The following is a 14,040-nucleotide window of genomic DNA, read 5'->3' on the forward strand; positions in this document are numbered from 1 at the left end:
ATATGCAAGGTCATGAAACAAACGTCAGACATTTGAAATAACTGAAATTACGAAGAGTATGTTCTATTACCACAATGGACTCAAATTAGATACCATAACAGAAAGTTAAAAGAAAAATCTTCAAACACTTGGAAAATAAACAAAGCACTTCTAAATAATCCAAGGGTCAAAGAAGAAATCGCAAGTAAAATTTTAAAAATACATTGAATGGAATGAAAATGAAAATAGAACTTACCAAATTTTAGGAACCAACTAAAGCACAAGAGGGAAATTTATATCACTTTGGGAGGCCAAGGCAGGTGGATCATAAGATCAGGAGATTGAGACTATCCTGGCTAACACAGTGAAACCCTGTCTTTACTAAAAATACAAAAAATTAACCAGGCATGGTTGCGGGTGCCTGTAGTCCCAGCTACTTGGGAGGCTGAGGCAGGAGAATGGCATGAATCCAGGAGGTGGAGCTTGCAGTGAGCCAAGATTGCGCCACTGCACTCCAGCCTGGGCAACAGTGCGAGACTCTGTCTCAAAAAAAAAAAACAGGAAATGTCAAATCTATAATGTAAGATTTGATCTCAAGAAACTAGAAAAATAAGAGCACATTAAACCCAAAGCAAGCATAAGGAAGGATATGATAACGAAAAAGGGAGAAAGCAATGAAACTGGAAACAGAAAAATAATAGAGAAAAGAAAATATCTTTTCAGATCAACAAAGTTGGCAACCTCTAGCAAGACTGACAAAAAATAAAATAAAAACAGATTGCTAATATCAAGAATGAAATAGGGGATAGCACTACAGACCCTGCAGATATCAAAAAGATAATAAGGGAATACTATGAACAACTTTACACACATAAATTTGAGAATTTAGATGAAATGGATCAATTCTTCAAAAAGTACAAACTACCACAACTCACCCAATGTGAGTTAGATAATTTGAACAGCACTATAACTATTAGGTAATTTAAAATGAGAAAAATATATCTTCAGACCTATATGTTTTCACTGGAGAATTCTGCTCAATGTTTAAAGAAGAATTTACACCATTCCATATAATCTTTTCTAGAAAATATTAGAGGGAATGCTTCCTAACCCTTTCTATGAAATTAGTATTAACATTAAACCAAAAAAGGAAAGTACAGAAAATAAAACTATAGGCCAGTATTCCTCATGAATATAGATGCCAAATTCTTAACAAAATATAAGCAAATAGAATTCAGTAGTAGTCCAGGCACAATAGCTCACGCCTGTAATCCCAGCACTTTGGCAGGCTGAGGCGGGAGCATCACTTGAGGCCAGGAGTTTGAGACCAGCCTGGGCAAAATAGTGAAAGCCCTATCTCTACAAAAAGAAATGTTTTTTAATTAGCTGGGCATAGTGGCACGTGCCTGTAGTCCTAGCTACCTGGGAGGCTGGGAGGGAAAATGATTGCTTACACCTAGGAGTTTGAGTTTGCTGTGAGTCATGATTGCACCACAGCACTCCAGCATGGGTGACAGAGCAAGGCCTTATCTCAGAAAAGGAAAAAAAAAAAAAATCAACAATATATAAAAATAATTATACAGCATGACCAAGTGGGATTTATTCATTCCAGGGGTGCAAGGCTGGTCTAACAATTGAAAATCAATCAGTGTAATCTTCCATATTAACAGGATAAAGAAGAAAAATCACATGATCATATCCATTGCTGTGGAAAAAGCATTTGATAAAATGAAACACCCATTTATGATTTTAAAACTCTTTGAAAACTAGGAATAGAGGGGAAATTCCTTGACTTGATAACCTACAACTAACCTATAAAAACTACAGCTAGCATACTTCACTAACACTGCAGTCCTGAATACTTCTCCCCTAAGATCATAAACAAGACAAGGATGTTTACTGTCATCACTCCTATCAACATAATGCTGGAAGTTCTAGACAGCGCAATAAGATAAAGAAAGGCAATAAGAAGGACATAGATCTGAAAGGAAGAAAGAAAACTATCTGTATTTGCAGATGACATGATGGTCTAAGTAGAAAATTCCAAAGAACCAAAAAAAAAAAAACAAACAAAAAAACCATCTAAAAATAGTAAGTAAGTTTCACACATTTACAGAATACAAGATTAACACAAAGATTAGTCACATTTCTTTACATTAACAATCAACATGTGGAAACCAAAATTTAAAATGCAATTCCATTTACAATGGCTAAAAAAATACTTAGATGTAAATTCAACAAAACACATATGACTTATATACTGAAAACTACAAAACACTGCTGAAAAAAGTCAAAGAATAGCTAAATAGAGAGACATACCATATTCATGGATTGGGAGACTAAACATAGTAAAGATATCAGTTCTCCCAAAATTGATACACATACAGATTTAATGCAATTACTACCATAATCCCAGCAAGATTTTTTTATAGATATAGGCAAGATTATTCTAAAGTTTACATAGAAGGAACTAGAATAGGCCAGGTATGGTGGCTCATGCCTGTAATCCCAGCAGTTTGGGAAATCAAGGTGGGCAGATCACTTGAGGCCAGGAGTTTGAGACCAGCCAGGGCAGTATAATGAGACCCCATCTCTACAAAACAAAATTTTTAAACAATAAAATTTTTAAAAAGAGAACTTAAAAATTTTTTTAAATTTTAAATAAAATTTTTTTAAAAAGAACAGTAAGAATATTGTTTTCTTACCTATGGGAAAGGCAAAAAATAGTAATAAAAAGAGCTAGAATGGAAACCATTTCTGAAACTGAAGAATAAAGGGGGAAGAACCACTATACTTGATATCAAGGTTTATTATAAAGTAATATACAGTAATCAAAACTGTGTGGCCCTGGTGAAGATATAGACACATCAATCCACTGAACAAACTAGAGAGCCCACAAATAGACCCACACAAATATGGCCAACTTGTTTTTAACAAAGGAGCAAAAACAATTCAATGGAGGAAAGACGGTCTTTTCAACAAATGATGGTAGAGTAATTGGATATCCATAGACAAAAACATGAACCTCAACCTAAACCTCATACTTCCTGTTAATTAAAAGTTCCTGTGAATTAAAAGTTAATTCAGAGTGCATCATAGATTTTCATGTAAAATATTAAGCTATAAAACCTCCAGAAGGGCCGGGCACCATGGCTCACACCTGTAACCCCAGCACTTTGGGAGGCCAAGATGGATGGATCACCTGAAGCCAGGAGTTTGAGACCAGCCTGGCCAACATGGCGAGACCCTGTCTCTATTTAAAAATGCAAAAAAAATTAGCCAGTTGTGGTGGTGCGTGCCTGTAGTCCCAGCTACTCGGGAGGCTGAGGCAGGAGGATCACTTGAACCCGGGAGGCAGAGGTTGCAGTGAGCTGAGATCATGCCACTGCATTCCAGTCTGGGCAACAGAGCAAAAATCTGTCTCAATTAAAAAGTAAAATAAAATAAATTTTTTAAAAAAACCTCTGGAAGATAACATAGGAGAAAATCTCTGAGACCTAAAGCTTGATGAAGCATTCTTAGACATGACACCAAAGGCATGATCCCTAAAAAAATCAATCCAACTTCATCAAAATTATTATTATTTTTTTTGCTCTGTAAAAGACCTAGTTAAGAGAATGAAAAGACAAATTACAGACTAAGAGAAAATATTTGCAAACCACATATCTGACAAAGGACTCATATCTAGAACAAATATATAAAGAACTCTCAATTCAACATAGAAACGCCACATAAAAAAATCAGATAATCAATTAGAAGACTGGCAAAAGACATAAAGAGAAATTTCAGCCAAGGGGATATATGGATAGAAACTAATTATCTAAAAAGATATTCAACATCACTAGCCTTTAGACAGGTTAAGACCATGATGAGATATCACTACTACACATCTATAAGAACAGCTAAAATAAAAGATAGTATCAAATACTGGAGAGGATGTACAGAAACAAAATCATCCATATATTGCTGGTGTGAATATAAAATTGTCCAGTCACACTGGGAAAAAGTCTCAAAACAGTTCCTCCAAAGATTAAGCATAGAATAACCATACACTCCCGCATCTCCACTCCTACGTATATAACCAAGAGAAATAAGAACATGTTCACCCAGAAACTTGAACACAAATGTTTACAGCAGCATTACTCATGAAAGCCAAGAAGTAGAAACAACCCACATGTCCATGAAGAGATGAATGAATAAAGAAAATATGGGAGGCCTAAATAATAAAATATTATTTGATAATAAAAAGGAATGAAGTATTGATAGATCCTACAACATGGATGAATTTTTTTTTCCCCGAGACCGAGTTTCACTCTTGTTGCCCAGGCTGGAGTGCAGTGGCGCCATCTCAGTTCACTGCAACCTCTGCCTCCTGGGTTCAAGCAATTCTCCTGCCTCAACCTTCTGAGCAACTGGGATTACAGGCATCCACCACCATGAACAGCTAATTTTTCGTATTATTAGTAGAGACCGGGTTTTACCATGTTGGCCAGGCTGGTCCTGAACTCCTGACCTCAGGTGATCCACTTGCCTTGGCCTCCCAAAGTGCTGGGATTACAGGCATGAGCCACGGTGCCTGGCCATGGATGAACTTTGAAAACATTAAGTGAAAGAAGCCAATCACAAAATGTCACATATTGTATGATTCCATTCATGTGAAATATTCAGAAAAGGCAAATCTGTAGAGACAGAAATAGATATAGTGGTTGTATAGGGCTGGGGTGGGGTGGGGAATGTGAGAGGAAATGAAGAGTGACTGCTAATGGATGTGAGATTATTTTGGGGGTGATGAAATGTTCTAAAACTGGTTGTGGTGAAGGTTGCATAACTCAGTGAATAGACTCAAAACCATTCAATTGGACATTTTATATGGGTGTGTTTTATGGTATGTGAATTGTATCTCAGCAAATCTGTTATGTATGTAGAATAAATGTAATCTATAACAGCTTTATATACAGTGTGCGCATATGTGTGTGTATGTATATTGTGTGTGTATACATATATATAATAAAAATCAGACTGGGCGTGATGGCTCACCCCTGTAATCCCAGCACTTTGGGAGGCTGAGGCAGGCGGATCACCAGAGGTCAGGAGTTTGAGACCAGCCTGGCCAACATGGCAAAACCCCATCTCTACTAAAAATACAAAAATTAGCATGGCATGGTGGTGTGCACCTGTAATCCCAGCTACTCAGGAAGCTGAGGCAGGAGAGTCACCTGAGCCTGGGAGGCCGAGATTGCAGTCAGCCGAGATCCCGCCCCTGCACTGCAGCCTGGGCGACAGAGGGAGACTCTGTCTCTAAATAAATAAATAAATAAAAACCAGTCCAATTAGAAAATAGGCAAAAGACATGGTAACATGTCCCTGAAGAAGGTATATAGAAGGCAAACAAGCACATGAAAAGATGTCCCACATCACCAGCCATTAGTGAAATGCAAATTGAAACCCATGACAAGATACCGCTTTAGAACAGCTAAAATTAAAAAACCAATAATGACAACACCAAACACTGGTGAGGATGCCGTGAACTTGAATCGTTCACACATGACCGGTGGGAATGCAAAATGGTCCAGCTACTCTGGAAAACAGTTTGTCAGTTTCCTGAAAAACTAAACAAAATATACCTACCAGATGACCCAGTAATTGAATTGCACTCCTGGGCGTTTTATCCCCAAGAAACGAAAACGTATGTCCACACAAAAACCTGCACACAATTAATTATTCACAGCAGCTTTATTTGTAATAGCCAAAAACTGGAAACAGGCTGGGCGCGGTGGCTCACACCTGTAATCCCAGCACTTTGGGAGGCTGAGGGTGATCACCTGAGGTCGGGAGTAATCCCAGCATTTTGCGAGGCCAAGGAGGGCGATCCCCTGAGGTCAGGAGTTTGAGACCAGCCTGGCCAACATGGTGAAATCCTGTCTGTGCTAAAAATACAAAATAAGCTGGGTATGGTGGTACATGCCAGTAATCCCAGTGTAAAAAGTAAAGTAGAAGTTCCTCTTCAGAGACTCTCCTCCCCATCTAATTAAGAATAAATAGTAATTTCTCTTAGAAGCAAAATTTATTCAAAGATCTGTGCTAACATTCTTAAATATCTTCTAGCCGTAATAAAAAAGTCAATGTACTTAATGTTCTTAACTCCCACAATTTAGCCTAAATATTTGCCCTAGCATGCTTATACTAGTCCAAGAAAGCATTAAGTCATAGCCTGTTCCTCTTCCTTATGTAGAAATGTTTTTACCTTCCTCAGCATTCCACAAGTTACTTCCTCCTTCTTTTTGTTCTCCTCTGCCTTTGCCTCTTTTAAAAAGTTCTAAGTTGCTAGCCAATCAGGACAAATACAGAATGTGAGGTCCCGTTCCAGCCAATAGAAACCAGACGTAGCAATAAAGCAGATGTGTCAAATTATAAACAACTCTGTCTCCTTTGTTTGGTGTACTTTTGGAGCAAAACCGCCAGCGAGTATACCCTTTCTGCAGAAAGTAAAAATAGACTTGCTAAAGAAATTAAATTTATATTCAAGCGCTATTTCTTTACAGCACCAAAAAACAAGCATTTCTAACACAGGCTACTCAGGAGGTTGAGGCAGGAGAATTGCTTGAACCTGGGAGGCAGAGGTTGCAGTAAGCCGAGATAGCGCCATTGCACCCAGCCTGGGCAACAAGAGCGAGACTCCATCTCAAGAAAAAAAAAAAAACAAAACAAAACCAAAAACTGGAAACAACCAATGCGCCCTTCACTAGGTGAGTGGCTTAACAGATTATGCTACATCCATGCCATGGAGTACTATGCAGCAATAAAAATGAGTGAGATATGAAGAGGATACAGGCAACAACTTGGATGATTCTGAAGAGCGGTACAGAGAGTGAAAAAAGCGTCTCCAAGGATCACATGTGTTATAACATTCTTTTTGTTTGTTTGGTTTTTGAGATGGAGTTTCGCCCTTGTCCCCCAGGTTGGAGTGCAGTGGCTCGATCTCAGCTCACTGTAACCTCTGCCTCTTGGGTTTAAGTGATTCTTCTGCCTCAGCCTCCCCAGTAGCCACCTGACACCACGCCTGGCTAATTTTTGTATTTCAGTAGAGATGGGGTTTCACCATGTTGGCCAGGCTGGTCTCAAATTCCTGACCTCAAGTGATCCACCTGCCTTAGCCTCCCAAAGTGCTGGGATTACAGATGTGAGCCACCACGCCCAAGCGTAACATTCTCGAAATGACAGAATGATAGAGGTGGAGAAGATGAAAAGTTGCCAGGAGTTAGGGATGGTGGGGGAAAGTGTTTGACTATGAAGGGCGTAGCACAAGGGAGGTCTTTGTAGTAACAGAATAATTCTGTATCTGGACTGCAGTTGTCGTTATATACATCCAGATGGGATAAAATGACAGAACTGTACACACACATTATACCAACGCCAAATTCCTGGTTTTGATACTGCCCTGAATGATTTAGTCGAAGTAACCATCAGGGGATGCTGGATGAAGCACACACCAGACTTCTCTGTTCTATCTTTGCAACTTCTGTGAATCTATACTTATTTTTTTAAAAAAAGAAATTTAAGACAGAGTCTCCCTCTGTCACCCAGGAAGGAGTGCAGTGGTGCGATCATAGCTCATTGCAGCCTTGAACTTGAGGTGGGCTCAAGCAATCCTCAGCCACCTGAGTAACTAGAACTACAGGCATCAGCCACCATACCCCGTTAATTTATTTTTCATTTTTTGTTGAGTCAGGGTCTCTCTACATTGCCCATTCTGGTCTCCATCTCTTGGCCTCAAGCAATCCACTTCCTCGGCCTTCCAAGATGCTGGGATTACAGGTGCCAGTCACTGCACCTGGACATAAATTTTTATTTTCTTAATTCCAGCAATCTTAATGGGGGACTCCAGGCCAGGTGGCCAGGTCGCCAGGTCCCAAAGGTCTCAGGCAGGGGACCCTTTGGGACTTGAATTCCTGCTCCTCACCTAGAAGGAGTAGCTGAGGTTTCTGCTGGCCACGGCGCCAGGTGTGGCTCATAGTCTTGTTACAGGAGGGGATTGGACAATGGGTCTGTGGACGTGTCTTGATTTCCGGAGGCCAAGGGCTGCATGGAGAGGGCAAGGGAGGAGGAGCACAACTCCTGAGAATGCAGCCTCGGGGCTTTCACTCTTCCTCCCCGCCGTTCCTCCAAACAGGTCGTTGGTCTCCTTTTTTGGTGACTTGACTGTCACCCCCTTACCAGGGATGCAGTGAAAGCAGGCAACGAACAGAGTCCCTGTGAGCCCTGGGTGGCCACTCCCTGCCTGGCTGTGTCCCCCTCATCCTCCCACCTCTGCCCAGGATGGTAAGATGGGAACAATGATAGTGCCTTCCTCACAGGGCTGGCGACAGCACACACAGGACACGCTCAGCAACCTGAACATCCCATGATAAGCATGTGGTAAACAGACCTGGCTTCCAGTCCCAGGTCTGCCATGTGTTTGCTGTGACATCCGTCAGTTTCCCCTCCCAGGGTGATAATAAGATTGCTGTTACGACTTCAGGGCTGTGCTGTGACAGGTCCCCCGTCCTTACAGCACTTTGCACGGTGGCTGCTATGGAACGGGCTCTCTGTGAAAGTGAGCCGTCATTATTCCAGACATTGTCACATACCCTGCTGACCCAGCACTCCCTGCAGACATTAATTCACGCACCTCTGGCTACTCAGCCCCAGCCTGAGCTTCACAGAGAGGCCCTTTGAGACGAAACTGTCATTTCCTTCCCGCTCCCCAGGCAGATCGTGCTCTAGGGTGGGAAGGGGTCTTTGGCTCAGCTGCTGCCAGACTTCTCTGTTCTATCTTTGCAACTTCCTCTGATAATTATTTCAACATTAAAAGAAAATTTTTTTTTAATTTGCGAGGTGAGGTTGTCACCTCCTGTTGAAGGAGCAGCCTGGAGTTGAGAGCAAGAAGAGTGGGGAAAGAAAGAGGCTTGGCTACTTCTCCTTTTTTTTTTTTTTTTTGAGACCAAGACTCGCTCTGTCGCCCAGGCTGCAGTGCAATGGTGCAATCTCGGCTCACTGCAACCTCCGCCTCCCGGGTCCAAGCAATTCTCCTGCCTCAGCCTTCTGAGTAGCTGGGACTACAGGTGTGCACCACCACGCCTGGCTAATTTTTGTATTTTTAGTAGAGACGGGATTTCACCATGTTGGCCAGGCTGGTCTTGGACTCCTGACCTTAGATGATCTGCCCGCCTCGGCCTCCCAAAGTGGTGGAATTACAGGCATAAGCACCACAGTCGACCTTTTGTTTTCTTTTTAAGCGACCGAGTCTTACTCTGTTGCCCAGACTGGTGTGCAGTGGTGCAATCACAGCTCACTGCAGACTCAAACTCCTGGGCTCAAATGGTCCTCCTGCTTCAGCCTCCTGAGTAGCTGGGACTACAGGCATGCGCCACTGTGCCCAGCTTATTTTTAAACATTTTTTTCCTACATACAATGTCTGCTATGTTGCCTAGGCTGGTCTTGAACTCCTAGAAAGCACTTCTCAGCAGCGCAGTGCATCTCCACCCCTGGCCAGTCGCAAGGGCCCAGCCCTGCAAGACCACCCACCTGGGGAGGAGGCTCTGGAGTGGCCAGTGCCTCTGGCAGCTCTTTCATCAAGGAGGATAATGGAGCTGCCTGCCCCAGACACCGTCCCAGGGACAGGGTGGGAGGCGGGCCAGGGATGGATCAGTCATCTCCGTCAGGAGTGACTCAGGAGGTTGGCAGACCGGGAGGGACAAAGAGACCCGTGTCATGACCATGGCCTAGTCCCTGGGTGTCCTCCCTCCCGCACATGGTGGCCCAGCCCTCCTGGCACGTGAGGCCATGAGACCTTCTCACCACCCTTCCTGCCCGGCCAGCCCTCATCTCAGCATCTGCCCCCATCTCTCTGAGTCACTGTGTCATGTGTTCTGATTCTTCCTCAGCTTGGCATTTCACAGGGAGGGGGTGCCATCTGTCTTCCCTGTCCCTGAGGGCCTCCCTGGGCGTGAACTCGGCCGGAGTAGGTCACTCTTGTGTTCTCCACTGAACCTGCCCCTCGCGCTTTCTTCGACCCCTTAAGGAAGTAGCTGGAGTCGCCTTTGACTCTTCAAGTGAGTCCTGCCACTTCCTCCTCCAAAATGGGTCCTGACCCCACCCCTTTCCCCATCTCTACCTGCTCTCTCTTGGACAATGGCCAGGGCCTCCCAGCCCTGTCCCTGCCTCCACTGATAGCCTGTGTTCACTGTCCACGCAGCTGCCAGTGGGCCTCTGAAGCCTCAAGCCCTCCATCACACCCCTCCGAGCTCACTTCTCCAGCGGCTTCTCAACGTGCTCTTTGAAAGCCCAAGTTCCGGCTGGGCGCGGTGGTTCACACTTGTAATCCCAGCACTTTGGCAGGCGGAGGCAGGCAGATAACTTGAGGTCAGGAGTTCGAGACCAGTCTGGCCAACATGATGAAACCCTGTGTCTATTAAAATACAAAAATTAGCCAGGCATGGTGGTGGGTGCCTGTAATCCCAGCTACTTGGGAGGCTGAGGCAGGTGAATCACTTGAACCCGGGAGGCAGAAGTGGCAGTGAGCTGAGATCACGCCACTGCACTCTAGCCTCAGTGACAGAGCAAGACTCCATCTCAAAAACAAAACAAAACTAGAATTAAATTCCATTGCTGGATGGGGTGGCTCACGTCCGTACTCTCAGCACTTTGGGAGGCTGAGGTGGGTGGATCACCTGAGGTCAGGAGTTCAAGACCCGCCTGGCCAACATGGTGAAACCCGGTCTCTACTAAAAATATAAAAATTAGACTGGCGTGGTGGTACATGCTTGTAATCCCAACTACTCAGGAGGCTGAGGCAGGAGAATCGCTTGAACCCGGGAGGCAGAGGCTGAAGTGAGCTGAGATTGTGCCACTGCACTCCAGCCTGGGCAACAGAGCGAGACTGTCTCAAAACAAACAAACAAACAAACAAGCCCCAGTCCTGCCTGTGGCCTACTAACCCTGTGTAATCAAGCTTCCTGGGGGCAACCACTCCACCTCCATCACTCCACTCAAGCATGCTTCTTTCCTTCTTGATCCATGAATGTAACAAGTGCATTCTCGCCAGGGGTCTTTGCACTTGATTTTGGCTTTCCCTGGACCCACATTCCCCAGGAACCCACAGATCTCCCTTCCTCACTTCCTTCCGGTCTCAAGTCAAACGACTTCTCTTTCTGAAATGGCAGCCTGACCCAGCACAGCCTGACATTGCACCCCTCTGTGGTTCCTTCACTGTCAGAGGTCATGTGTTTGCTTGTCTTTCGGATCGTTGTCTGTCTCTTTTGCAGAACGTCAGCTCTGGGAGGCCAGACAGTGATTTGTGGGGGGCACTGCTGTGACCCTGGGGCCCGACATAGGCCTGGCACACGGAGGTGCTCAGTGAGCATGTGTTGAATTCTGGTGTTCTGGTGGGGTCCAGGAGCTGGGTGGGGAAGTCTGAGAGCAAACTCGAGTTCAGGTCCTACTTGTTTGTTTGGTTTTTTTTTTTGAGACAGGGTCTCACTCTGTTGCCCAGGCTGGAGTGCAATGTTTCAGTCTGGGCTCACTGCAAACTCCATCTCCTGGGCTCAAATGATCCTCCCACTTTAGCCTCCCGCGTAGGTAGGACTACAGGCGCATGCCGCTGTACCTGCCTAATTTTTGTATTTTTTGTAGAGACAGGGTCTTGATATGTTGCTGAGACTGATCTCAAACTCCTGGGCTGAAGCCATCCACCAGCCTCAGCCTCCCAAAGTGCTGGGATTACAGGCATGAGCCACCGCGCCCGGCTCGGTCCTACACATTCACCATGGTTGAGTGCCAGTCCCTCCTAAGGGTGGTCTTTGTGTCAAATTCCTTCATTGTTTCCCAGACTTCAGAGGTTTGCATACAACCTTCAGGACTTTTGTCCTGTCTATGAGTCACCTGCAACATGTGTATTGAATACATTTTAAAAATCAATTCAGTTGATTGATTTTTTTTTTCTTATTTATTTATTTATTTATTTATTTATTTTGACTTAGCCTCATGTGAAGCCGGTTTGGCATTCTGGTTTCCTGTTGTTCTGGCGCATACTAAATGAAGCATACACAGTAGCGTCACAGTGGCTCCCAGGGCCCTCAAGCTGCACTTTGGGCAGAGCGGGGTTACTCCCCGATCCCTGGTTATTGACAATGTTCTGCTCCTCTGGGCGAAGTCCTCCCAGGCCAGACCTACTGGAGCCAGGGTCTGTCGTCAGGGGACAGGTGTGGCGGGCAGGGCTGGTGAGCATGTGTGCAGGGGATCTGGAAGAGGCTTCCCTCCCGCCTGCCGAGAGGCCCCTGTGTATCCCCAGCCCCATCTCAGGCCTCTCCGGCCTTGCTTCAGCTCCTCGAATTTCGCAGTTTTGCTAAACATGTTCCCACTTGGGGCCTTCACACATATGTGAGTTTCCTCCCATAGGGAAGCCTCCCCTGCCCCCTCAGACCTCAAGTCACACTTAGATTCTATGCTGTAAAACAGCGGTCCCCAACCTTTTTGGCACCAGGGATCGGTTTCATGGAAGACAATTTTTCCATGGACCTGAGAGTGGGGAGGGAGCTGGGGATGATTCAAGCACATTACATGTATTGTGCACTTGATTTCTATTATTATTACATTGTGATAGATAATGAAGTAAGTCTACAACTCACCATCCTGTAGAATCAGTGGGAGCCCTGAGCTTGTTTCCCTACAACTAGATGGTCCCATCCGGGGCTGATGGGAGACAGTGACAGTTCATCAGGCATGATCTGTGAGTACGCAACCTAGATCCCTCACATGCACCGTTCACAATAGGGATCGTACTGCTACGAGAATCTAAAGCCGTTGCTGATCTGACAGGAGGTGGAGCTCAGGTGGTCATGCTTGCTCGATGGCTGCTCACCTCCTGCTGTGCAGCCCAGTCACTAACAGGCCACAGACCAGTATCAGTGTGTGCAGTACAGCACTGGGGACCCCTGCTGTAAAGACTCTGAGCTTCCCCTTGGGAGCAGGTGTCACAGTTGTGGTTTGATATGTGCGTGAGATTCTTTCATGTCCTTCTCCCTGCAAGACTGTGAGCCCCGTGCGGAAAGGGCATGCACTCTGCCAGCGTGGACAGGCCCCACAGAGTGCCTCCCTTCCCACTGCCCACGGCCCGGCCCCCACCCATGTCTGCTTTCCTCCTGCATGTGGACTTCCCGTCCCAGCCAAGCAGCCCCATGTCACCTCCACTCCCGACCTGGTTTGTTCTTCCTGCCTCTAGGCCTTTCTTTTGGTCTCTGTGCTGTGTCCTCTGCCTTCTTCAAAATGCAGGGAGAGGCCGGGCATGGTGGCTCATGCCTGTAATCCCAGCACTTTGGGAGGCCGAGTTGGGTGGATCACTTGAGGTCAGGGGTTCGAGACCAGCCTGACCAACATGGTGAAACCTCGTCTCTACTAAAAATACAAAAATTATCTGAGTGTGGTGGGCGCCTGTAGTCCCAGCCACTCAGGAGGCTGAGGCAGGAGAATCGCTTGAACCTGGGAGGCAGAGGGTGTAGTGAGCCAAGATCGTGCCACTGAACTCCAGACTGGATGACAGAGTGAGACTCCACCTCAAAAAAAAAACAAAAAATAAAACAAAACGAAAACCAGGGAGAGCTGCGGTATAGGAAACCCTGCTCTCACTGCCTGCAGCCCACAGCTTAACCTTACTGCTCCTCCAGCACCCGGGCTCTGTGAGCAGCTGTTGGTTCTCACCAAGATAGCCGTGTAGCACAACGTCGGAGTGCGGCCTCTGCAGCCAGTGGTCGGGGCTCAAATCTGGGCTCCACTGCTAACAGTTGGGGACCGTGGAACTGATGTAACTTCTCCGTGCTTCAGCCGCTTGTTCTCAAACATGCACGTGCATCAGAATCCACCAAGGACTTCTCAAAACACAGATTTCTGGGCCGCACCCCAGGGTTTTTGATTCCTGAAGTCTGGGGTGGGGCCTGAAAATTCGCCTTTTTAGCAAGCTCCCGGGTGCTGCTGCTGCTGCTGCCTAGGGACCACACTTTGAGAACCATTGTCATAGTTGTTAGGGAA

The sequence above is a fragment of the Chlorocebus sabaeus genome, chromosome 6 (assembly GCF_047675955.1).
Source record: "Chlorocebus sabaeus isolate Y175 chromosome 6, mChlSab1.0.hap1, whole genome shotgun sequence".
NCBI classification, from domain to species: domain Eukaryota; kingdom Metazoa; phylum Chordata; class Mammalia; order Primates; family Cercopithecidae; genus Chlorocebus; species Chlorocebus sabaeus.